At 30.1% G+C, this 10,691-nt stretch overlaps 1 protein-coding gene across 1 annotated transcript in view; it reads left to right on the forward strand.

The window, feature by feature from the left end:
* LOC111675381 (protein prickle) overlaps positions 1-10,691 on the forward strand; it is a 199,586-nt gene that overhangs the window by 16,279 nt on the left and 172,616 nt on the right. The gene's annotated exons all lie outside the window — the stretch shown is intronic.

Below are 10,691 nucleotides of genomic sequence, written 5' to 3' on the forward strand. Positions count from 1 at the left end.
TCGGATATAATTGCTCATAACATTGGTTTATGTTCCATTTTGGATGCCCCTTAAAAAGGAGTTTCAAAATCTATATAAACATCGGCTTCGATGTTTATATAGATTTTTAGTTACATACTTTTTGTTCCCCATGGACATTGTGACCAATGTTGCAAGGAGCTTCAGGAAAAAAAGCAAAAAAAAAAAACGCCAGACAAATCTAAAATGTTAAAAAGTAAGACTTTCACACATTTGCAAAATTACATTCGAGGTTTAAGGACCATATTATAACCTAAATGTATGTTTGTTAATAGGTCTAGAATGGCACTTGAACCATAGAATTTTTTTTAATATTTGTATATAATTCAGTTTACCAAGTTTATTCTTTCTATTATATAAATAGTGGGTATCGTAGTAGTTCACAGACCGCAAATAGTTAAACAGGTTAATTTATCAAATTATGTACATAAACAAAATACCAATAAAATTTTAACTCAAAGAGCTAATACCTTTCTTATTGAAATTGGCAAACTCAGTGTTAATATTTTAATCTTAGGGGTTTTTCAAAAAAAGTCGTGCAATACAAATGAATAACTTTCGACTGTTGTTGTTCTTGTTTGTATTAGTACAAATATAACTTTTGTTAGCTTTGTTAGAAGCTTAAAATTTGAAGAAATTCCAATTCTTGATTTAAAAAAAAAAAATACAGATCCTTAAACAGATATGTTCAGTAAAAACTCAGTTTTTACCAATTTTACACAGTGTGTTCTCTTTGAGTAAGAACAAAATCTTCGGGTTATTTGATGGATTCGTACTTCAGTCTACCGGTTACATCTCTAGGTGCTTTTGCCAACTTAACAGAAAGCATTCCATCTGCGTGGTTGTAAACGGAAGTGATGTTTTTGAATCTTGGAAGTGAGGCAACGAGACAGCAAAGTGAACGTAAATTTGACCGTAAATTCCATATACGTAAATTGCCACTGGCGTTTAAAAAGCACAATGGTGGTGAGTCGTAACAGATTCCAGTGGTTAAAAAAGACCATAGCAATTCGACTTTCATCGGTCCCAAATATACAATGTCCTGAAATACCCGAAAATAGGTTGTCAGGCATTCGTCAAAGTTGGATCCATGTATCTTGGGAGTGATATTATTCCCGATATAACAATTCTCATGAACATTGATTCTTAGGAATAAGGGCAGGAAACTCAGTTTCTGAACATTGAAAGATAAATACCTGGGAAGTGATACTATTTTTTTGGAAGGTGGATCCGAGTTTAATAAGTATATGTTTCTGAAATTTGCCAAACCCCTCCAAACCGATTTTTAATTTCTCTACGGTTTTATAATGGAATATATAATATTAAATAAACTCGAGAGATATGTGTAAATTTCATCAGCAAACCGTACTATTTATTAACTGATTAGAAACCCTTGTCCATTCATGAGAAAAATGCAACTTTGTTTTGATTTTCTGAAGGATACTTTATATGGAGGATAGGGTTAAATATGGGCCAATCCTCATTTACGTTTATATAAAAGTTATTTATGCTGAATTTCATCGTGATATTAATATTAGGATTAGAATTATGGAATTCAAGTAATAGTCCTAGTCCGCATAAAACCCCTCCTAATGAATTCTACGATTCCTATATAAAATACTTTCAAAAAACATCTCCAAACTTGGACAATAGTGCAAAACTAAAACAAATTTTTTTTTGATTAAATTCACATCTCTCCATGTTACTTAAATGTTATAAAGGCCTAAGATTTTGCTTAAAATCGGTTCAGATTCAACAATGTTACTGACGTATAAGTGCTTTAAAGTATGAGAACCCGTTTTTTTACCCGTAACTCAATATTTTGTAGGTGTTTGGCAAATTAAAAAAAATATTTCTGTTCTACTCGGATCCACGTTTCAGAAAAGTAGTATCACTTCCCAGGTAATGTGATACATTATGTTTAATACATTATGTAAACATTTTTACAATATAAATAGATTCTAATTACACTTCGAATATTAGTAGATACACTATTCAAAATTCGAAGTAAAATAAAACTTTTTCCACTGATACAAACTAATATAAAGTCCTTTGGGAGTGAAAAATATTACTCAATATAATACAAGACCAACGTTGGTAATCAGCAAACAGGAGCCATCCTACATGAATGAGTTAAATTAAATTTTAATGAAATTGTTAAAATGGTAATTGTGGAAAGGGTTAAATGTTAATTACATGTTTACGATCTGTTTTAGCTTCTTTTTATACCCTTCACCTTCGTGAGAAGGGTATATATAAGTTTGTCATTCCGTTTGTAATTTCTATAATATAATTTTCCGACCCTATAAAATATATATATTCTGGATCCTTATAGGTAGCGGAGATGATTAAGCCATGTCCGTCTGTCTGTCTGTCTGTCCGTCTGTCTGTCTGTCTGTCTGTCTGTCTGTCTGTATGTTTGTTGAAATCAGTTTTTAGAAGACCCCAGATATCTGCGAGATCTGAATCTTCCATAATTCTATCAGACATACGACCGGCAAGAACGCTATTTAAAATCAGCAAAATCGGTCCATAAATAACGGAGATATGAGCAAAAAACCGAGACAACCTCTGAAAATTTCATATAAAATTTAGATTTTTTATTCATGCTCAGACAGAAACTGCAAAAAACAAAAACAAAATACATAACAATACGGTAAATATTGTTATTGTAATTTGTTTATAAAAGCAAAGCAGAGCAAGAGCAGCAGAGCAAGAGTAGCAGAGCGAGAGCAGCACTAATGTTTTGTTATTGGCTAGAAATATGAAATTAAGTATGTAGAGCCTGGATTAAGTGAGAACCTATAAAAGGGGACTTTCTGGTACTTTTTCGTTCTTCAAAAGGTATTTTTTGAAATTTCTATAATATTGAACCTAGAAACATGAAATTAAGTATGCATGGCCCGGATTAAGTGAGGACCCAAACAAGGGGAGTTTTTGGTACTTTTTCGTTTTTCAAAAGGTACTTTTTGCAATTTCTACAATATTGAACCTAGAAACATGTAATTAAGTATGTATGGCCCGGATTAAGTGAGGACCCATAAAAGGGGACTTTTTCGTTGTTCAAAAGGTACTTTTTGCAATTTCTACAATATTGAACCTAGAAACATGTAATTAAGTATGTATGGCCCGGATTAAGTGAGGACCCATAAAAGGGGACTTTTTGGTACTTTTTCGTTCTTCAAAAGGTACTTTTTACAATTTCTACAATATTGAACCTAGGAACATGTAATTAAGTTTGTATGGCCCGGATTAACTGAGGACCCATAGATGGGGACTTTTTGGTACTTTTTCGTTCTTCAAAAGGTACAAAAGGCTTTAAACACATCATGGTGAAGGGTATATAAGATTCGGCACAGCCGAATATAGAACTCTTACTTGTTATCTCTTCATATTTGTACAAAAAGAAGATTGAGTGAAGAGTCTTAAATAGAATGGGCGGATACAAAATGTCAGTTTTGTTTTTTTTTTATTTTTTCACTCTGTTTAAAAACATGGGAATCGTAAGCAGTTGTATATCTGTATGTGCTAGTGTAGATTTAATTACAGAAAAAAAACTCATGATTTTGTAGAATTTAGTCAGAAAATACTAATTACAAGAATTACTATTTATTTTAATTTCAAACTTAATTAAAACTTTTCCGATGATATGTATCAGGAAAGTTATAGATTTTATATAACCAAGATTTTGCTGCTTTTTATTCTTAAAATAAATTTGCTTTTGAGCACATTTGACTCCAAGGATGCCCGTTCTTTCAGAAAGATAATACAAACAATTGTTGCTGCTGTTTTAAATCGGAAACTCCATAGTTTTATAGCCTATTTCCAGTAATAAAATTTTGGTATTTTGAAAAATAACAAAATAAATTCCTTGTAAGACCATTAATCTTTAAGATTTATTAAAAGCTCGTTTAATTAAATGAGAGGTGTTTAAAAATAAGACATACAATCATAAATACTCATTATACAAAAAGTTCATCGTAAATAGTGCCCAGTGCTAAATCGAATCTCTGTTTAATTTTTTTTTTTTTAATTTTTTCAATGTATTTATTCTGACAAACCTGTCAACATGTTGCCAAGAACATTTATGTATGGGGTGCATATAGATACAAAAAAGTTGCACTTGCAGAAACAAGAAAAAAGACAGACAAGAGACACGACACCAAGACTTGACTCGCTTCGAGTCGAAAAAAGTTGATTTAACTTGGCTTGGTTAACAGTGGTGTTTTTTGTTAATTTTCTTTTTTCCGTTTTAACACAACGTAACCAATATTTACGCATAATTAACGTAACAACAGTTTAGTTAAAGTGCATTTATTTAAATTGTATCTATTCGTTTGTTTGCAGACTGCTAAACCTTTAAACAGCAGCAACAAAACATACTACATATCAACTTATTTTCTTAGTCTGACATTGTATGTCTTTACAAATACATACTGCTGTTAGTGATGGAGTAGCGCAGGCGCATTTTGTCTTTAGCTTTAGTTAAGTTTTTCTACTCAAATGAATAAATTTAAGTTTTATGCACATATATTAACACAAATACACATTAACTCATACTTATTTATAAAATGTGAACATTCTATCATATAAAAACATACAAACATAAACATCTACTAGGGTAATCAACTTGGGTTTTTAATCGGTTAAAAATGAAGTTTTGTTTTAACTACTGTCGTTTTTTATAAATGTTGAAAGCTATATTTTGGTTGTTCTGGCTTTTTATTCAATTTCTTTGCTAAATAATCGAATTTCATTTTTCTGTACATTTTTTACACTTATATTTTTAGTACCGACATTCAGTTTTAAATACTAATTTTTGGATCCTTTCAAAACCCGGGTTTTAAAAAATCCTGAAAATCGATCACCCTAGTACGTATTTATGTACATATATACACAATTTTATAAGAAGTATATAATTTCATTTACAGTCTGGGATATAAATAATACGAAGCAATCTTTCTACAAGAGTTTTATTTCGGCAATAGAATATGTTGATTTAGTTGGAGACTAAAATCTTTTTTATTTTATTAGACCAAACTAATCCCCGCCTAAAAGAAAATTTTAATCATTCATTAGTTCTGATCTTTGTGACACCCAAAAATATTGATAATACACCTAAATGTATAAAAATTTTATTAGAATCACTTTTTTAGTCGATTAAGCTTTGACCCTACAATTTCAGAAAAGTAAGAAATCTTTCCCTTTTTTCCTACATGTGAAATTTTTGAAAAAGGAAAAAAATCCCTGCACTTGGCATCACTGCCACAGTATACAGATATATATATACTAAAAATTTTATGGGTTAAGATCCCTTGATTAGAGCATGACTATGAATCTCCTCAAAATGAGCAAATCTGAATGGACACAGAGGATTCGAACACATCTATTCAAGATTGGGCGTGAGGATTCAGACGAACGTAGAGCATGTGGAGAGGAGAGTGAAATTCTGGAGCACTTTCTTTGACACTGTCAGGCATTCGTTGAAATTAAATCCAAATATGTTGGAATTGATGTTGTTCTTCCTGATTCGGGAAACTGAATTTCTGAACATTGAAAATAAAAAATTCAGCGAAAAGTTTTTCTATGAAAAGAACAACCGAACAGTCCAAATAAGAGAGTTCTTAATTTTGTTAAATGTTTTTGTATATCTACACAATTTAGTTTTATATAAGTCTTAATAAAATCCGAACTGTAATGATGACGCCTTTTTTGAGCCAAGCCTCCTAAAAAAGTTCCCTTGACTTTAATATTCACTTATAAACGCTAGCATCACAATGATGCTAGCGAAAATTTGATACATGTTCTTCTGTCTATCTAAAGACGAAGGCTTGGATTTAATCTGTTTATTATCTCTTTAAAAAGTAGCACAACTATGTTTTATACATGTTGCGAAGGTTGAATGCTTTATTCAAAAGTCCTCCAAAACTTCAGCAGTTTTCTTAGATTTCAACAAATTTTATCTAAGGAAAATTAATAGGTTCAACTGGTTCTAGTCGATTTGTGTTTAGTATTGATTTATATAAGATCAATGCATTTATTTTGCCCACCACTGTACTGATAATGTGAACTTGTTTGCCGTTGTTGTAAATTCATTTCAACAAAAAGGCGTTGTAGACAACAAAAATGCATTAAATTGCACGTTGTCGTGTTTTTCATCATTTTTGTTCTTGTTGATTTTTCTACTAATTTATTTAGTTTTATACAGTTTTTTCTTAAAGATTTTATTTATTTATAATATTGTGTGTGTGTTGCTTTGGATTTTTTTGCGAACACATACATACATATATATTTTAATACAATTTTTATAATGAATGCCTATAATTGTAGCAATAAATCAAAAATTTAACATTTTTATATCACAATATTTACACTTGTGCTTAATGTTTAACAATTTATTTTAATTAAATGCATGTTAATAAATATTTTTTTTATCAATTTATTAATGGACAGACGAACCCACATATATACATATTTATATTATGTATGTAGAAAATTACTCACATATCTACAGCTCAGAGTGACCCTGTATCGATCGAAAAAAAAAAAAATAAATTAATACAAGTTTTCTACATGTTTTTAATTTTTTAAGATATATTAAAAAAATTCGAAATAATTTCATTTATAAATTCACTTAATTGAACAACTTTAAACAGTTATTTAGACATTAGAATATTACATTTAAATTAAAAATTTCATAGTCACAGCAGGCAAACCATGTAAATCAACTGGTGGCATTAAAGTATTAACCAGGAACATACACAACATTCGTTATTTGTTACTTATACTTCATCAATAAATAATGATTTTTGATTTTCGATGTGATAAAAGTACAAAAAAATCTGTTGCATGTTATCAAACTAATTTTATATTATTCTTGATATGTGCTCCTTTTGCAACTTAAGAAAGTTTAAATATATTTGAATTACGTTAACTGTAAGAGATTAACTTGTAGCACGGGTCTTAGTTGCTTTGGCTAGAAAATATCTCGCAAAGAAAAACTAAATTGATGTGCGCTAAATTTGAATCCGGAAGACTTAATACTAAATTAATGTTTCATATGTAACTTATATAAAGAAAATATTTCGTAGTTTTTGTAAAATAGCGTTGAAAACATGAAAATTTAAGCCATCATCACATTAATGGTTTTAGCTGCATATAGGCAGATGAAGGAATTAAATTTTGTTTTAATATGTTTTGAACAGCACTAGTGCACTTCGTTGTCTCAATAAAAATTAAATACAAAATTATGACTACTTTTATATACAACCAATTTAATGTGTTATGTTTATAGCCTTTTAAATGAAATTTCCATCATTTTACATAGGAAATTTCGAAAGTACCATTTGAAGATTAAAAAAGTACCACTTATCTAAAATATACGAAAAAGTTCATTCTTATAGATTCTTATTCACTCAGGCTACTGCATGTTAAAGTACGAAAAAGTCCCTCTTATAAATTTTTATGTTTCAGTTCCTTATTATAGAAAATTATTATAATACCTCTTTTTAAAAAATAATAAAAAGTACCAAAAAGTCCCCTCTAAACGATTGTTATTCAGTTAGGACCCAGTATTTCCACATCTATGTTTCTACATATATGTTTTCTTGGGACGAAAAACTATTAAAAAGTTCTCTATTAAAGAATGCCAAATAAATCAATAAAAAAATATTAAATAAATTTTGGATAATATTCTTACTAAACCATGTTATTGTAATAAATATATTAGTATTAACTTAAGTGTGAGATTTTATCCTCTTTAGAAAGTGTAAATCGTATATGGCAGTTTTAAACTTTTAGCAATTTTGTTAAGCAAATTTGACAATTTTATAATGGTACCTATGGTTTGAACTTTAACGATTTCGGAGAAAACAGGACGCAATCAAACGAAAGCTTTTTGAGCAAAAAACAAGTAAGAGTGTTAAATTCGGCTGTGACGAATCGTTTGGTGATATGGGGTGGTGTTATTATGGACTGATCCTCATAAAAATTGGTAGAGAGATTTTGGTTGCTATAGAATCTAACAGTGACTAAATTTCATCGCTGTACTCGCATTTTTAATCCATTAATGAGCGATAAACTATTTTTCTGATTGGGACCTTAAATAGGGGGTAGGAACATTAAGAGATTTTGGCTAGCAAGGAACTTAATTGAGTCGAGTTTCATTACTATACTCGTATTTTTAAGCTAGTAATGGGCCTTAAAGTATTTTTGTGATGGGGACCTTTTGTGGGGGTCAATTAAGGCCTGTTCCACATAAAATTTGGTAAAGAGATTCTGGCTTGTGAAAAACTAACTTCTCTGAAATTTTATCACTATACTCGTACTTTTAAGGCAGTAATGAGCGTTAAAGTAATTTTATGGAGGGGACCTTATATGGGGGTAAAGTCAATTGTAGACTGACCAAATTTTATCGCTATACTCGTTTGTTTAAGCCAGTAATGAGCGTTAAAGTCTTTTTCTGAAGGGGACCTTATATGGGAGGTAGGGTCAATTATGGGCCGATCAACATAAAATTTAATAGAGAGATTTTGGCTAGTACTTAAGACACTCACTTATGTCAATTTTATCGCTATATTTTTAAGCGAGTAATGAGCGTTAAACTCATTTCTGAAGGGGACGTTATATGGGGGTAGGGTCAATTATTGAAGACAACCCATTCGCATCCCATAATGGGACTTTAAGGTCTTTATAGTCCTTGTATAAGCTTTCTTTTAAGCAAACAAATTTAAGTTTTTTTGGAAACAATGAAGATGTAGCTATCTAAATTTTGTTAGACAATTTTTGTTAGGATTAATAGGTGAAAGTTACACTTATTTGAATAAAAACCTGTATGACCAAAATGACGCCCTCTAACTTTAGCAGTTATTGACCTATAGATTTAAAAATTCGATACTATCCAATAGTATTAACCTTGGTGCATTTCAATTCCATTTATTCGGAAGACATTGATTTTAGAAATTAGGTCACTTGACACGAAATTACCGATATGTGTATAGATTGTAATCGTTGCTAAAACACATTATCAAAAATATGATGTATCTAGCCTACTATCCAAACGTATTAACCTTGGTACATTTCAATTTTATCCAAATGGGAATATATCGATTTTAGAAGTATAGATTCTAATCACAAAAACATTATCAAAAAATTTAATGTCACAAAATCGGAACCATTTTTTTGAAACGAAGCCTACTGCGGAATTAATGGAAGTAATATTTACATGCCCAAAAGTTACCATAACTGGTATAATAGAGAAAAATTTGTAAACCTTTCATTACACTACATCATCAGATTCCTTATTTGTTATGTTGGCTATTTTGTTTTAAGCTGCTTTAAAAATAATTTTCATATGGAATAGAAATAAATCATATGGAATAGAAATAAATTAAAGGAAATAATATTTACATGCCCAAAAGTTACCATAACTGGTATAATAGAGAAAAATTTGTAAACCTTTCATTACACTACATCATCAGATTCCTTATTTGTTATGTTGGCTATTTTGTTTTAAGTTGCTTTAAAAATAATTTTCATATGGAATAGAAATAAAAGTTTTTTCAATCAAAATTATAAGAAAATGTTTGCTGAGTTACAGGAACGGTTCTATTGCAAATACAAATCGTCGCACTATGCAAATGGCAATTGCCATTTGCCAATTGTCTTTTACATTAGATACACACATATAGACATGCTTGCATTTCTACGATTACTCGTTCGAACTCGTATTGGGAAATGTAATTTATCTCAATTATAATCCTACGATTTTAAAAGTCTTTAGATTTACAATGCTACGAGTATTAACAGCAGAATATACATAATAAATCGTTCATGTACTCTTTTCGAAATTAACGATAGATATCTCTACTCTACCATGAAAGTCATGCATTCGAAACTGAATTTGACCGCACATGAAACAACAATTGGGCACGCGTGTAAGATTAAGATTGAGAAACAAACTGACGTTCTTTAAGTTAAGTAAAGCAACAAAAGAAAAAGACATGATAAAATAAAAAGAGAAACTATTGGAGTAAAAATCATATATAGCGATTGCATGTCCATCCAATTCACTTCACCAAACATCAACTAAAAGAACAAATATAGATCAATAAAAATAGAGAGAGAGGACTAACATTTTAAACACTTACTTTTGGTTGTAACTTTTTAGGCAAATAAACCTTATTATGCCCTTCACCATAAAACAGTTGACATTGGAAATAGACAGTGATCGTAATTGATTGAGTGTGTGATGTATTTTTATCTTTTCGAAATTTGAAGATATAAAATAAGTTTGTAACAACTATTATGTTGCAAATATGCTTGGAAAGTAATACTAATTTGAGCATAATTTTATTGCATTAAGTAAATCTGAAAATTACAGAATGTTCTTGCGTGTAGTTCGTAAAGCATTCGACGCAGATCGCGTAAATTTCACTCTAATCCAATGAATTTTTTGCCAGACTTAAGTTCAGATGATTTCGATTAGTTACGAATAGTGCACCTTAGGCAGCAATATTTTCTTTGGCCAACGAAATAAAACAAAGGTAACAACAAAGTTAAATGTTGTTGCACAGTGGTATAGGAAAAAAAAAAAGAGGGAAATAATTCGGTAACTTCTAAACGGTTAATCCGATTTTAATGAAATTTGGTATGCACAAAAAGGAGGTGTTGTC

This window comes from Lucilia cuprina, chromosome 6, assembly GCF_022045245.1.
Source record: "Lucilia cuprina isolate Lc7/37 chromosome 6, ASM2204524v1, whole genome shotgun sequence".
Lineage (NCBI taxonomy): Eukaryota > Metazoa > Arthropoda > Insecta > Diptera > Calliphoridae > Lucilia > Lucilia cuprina.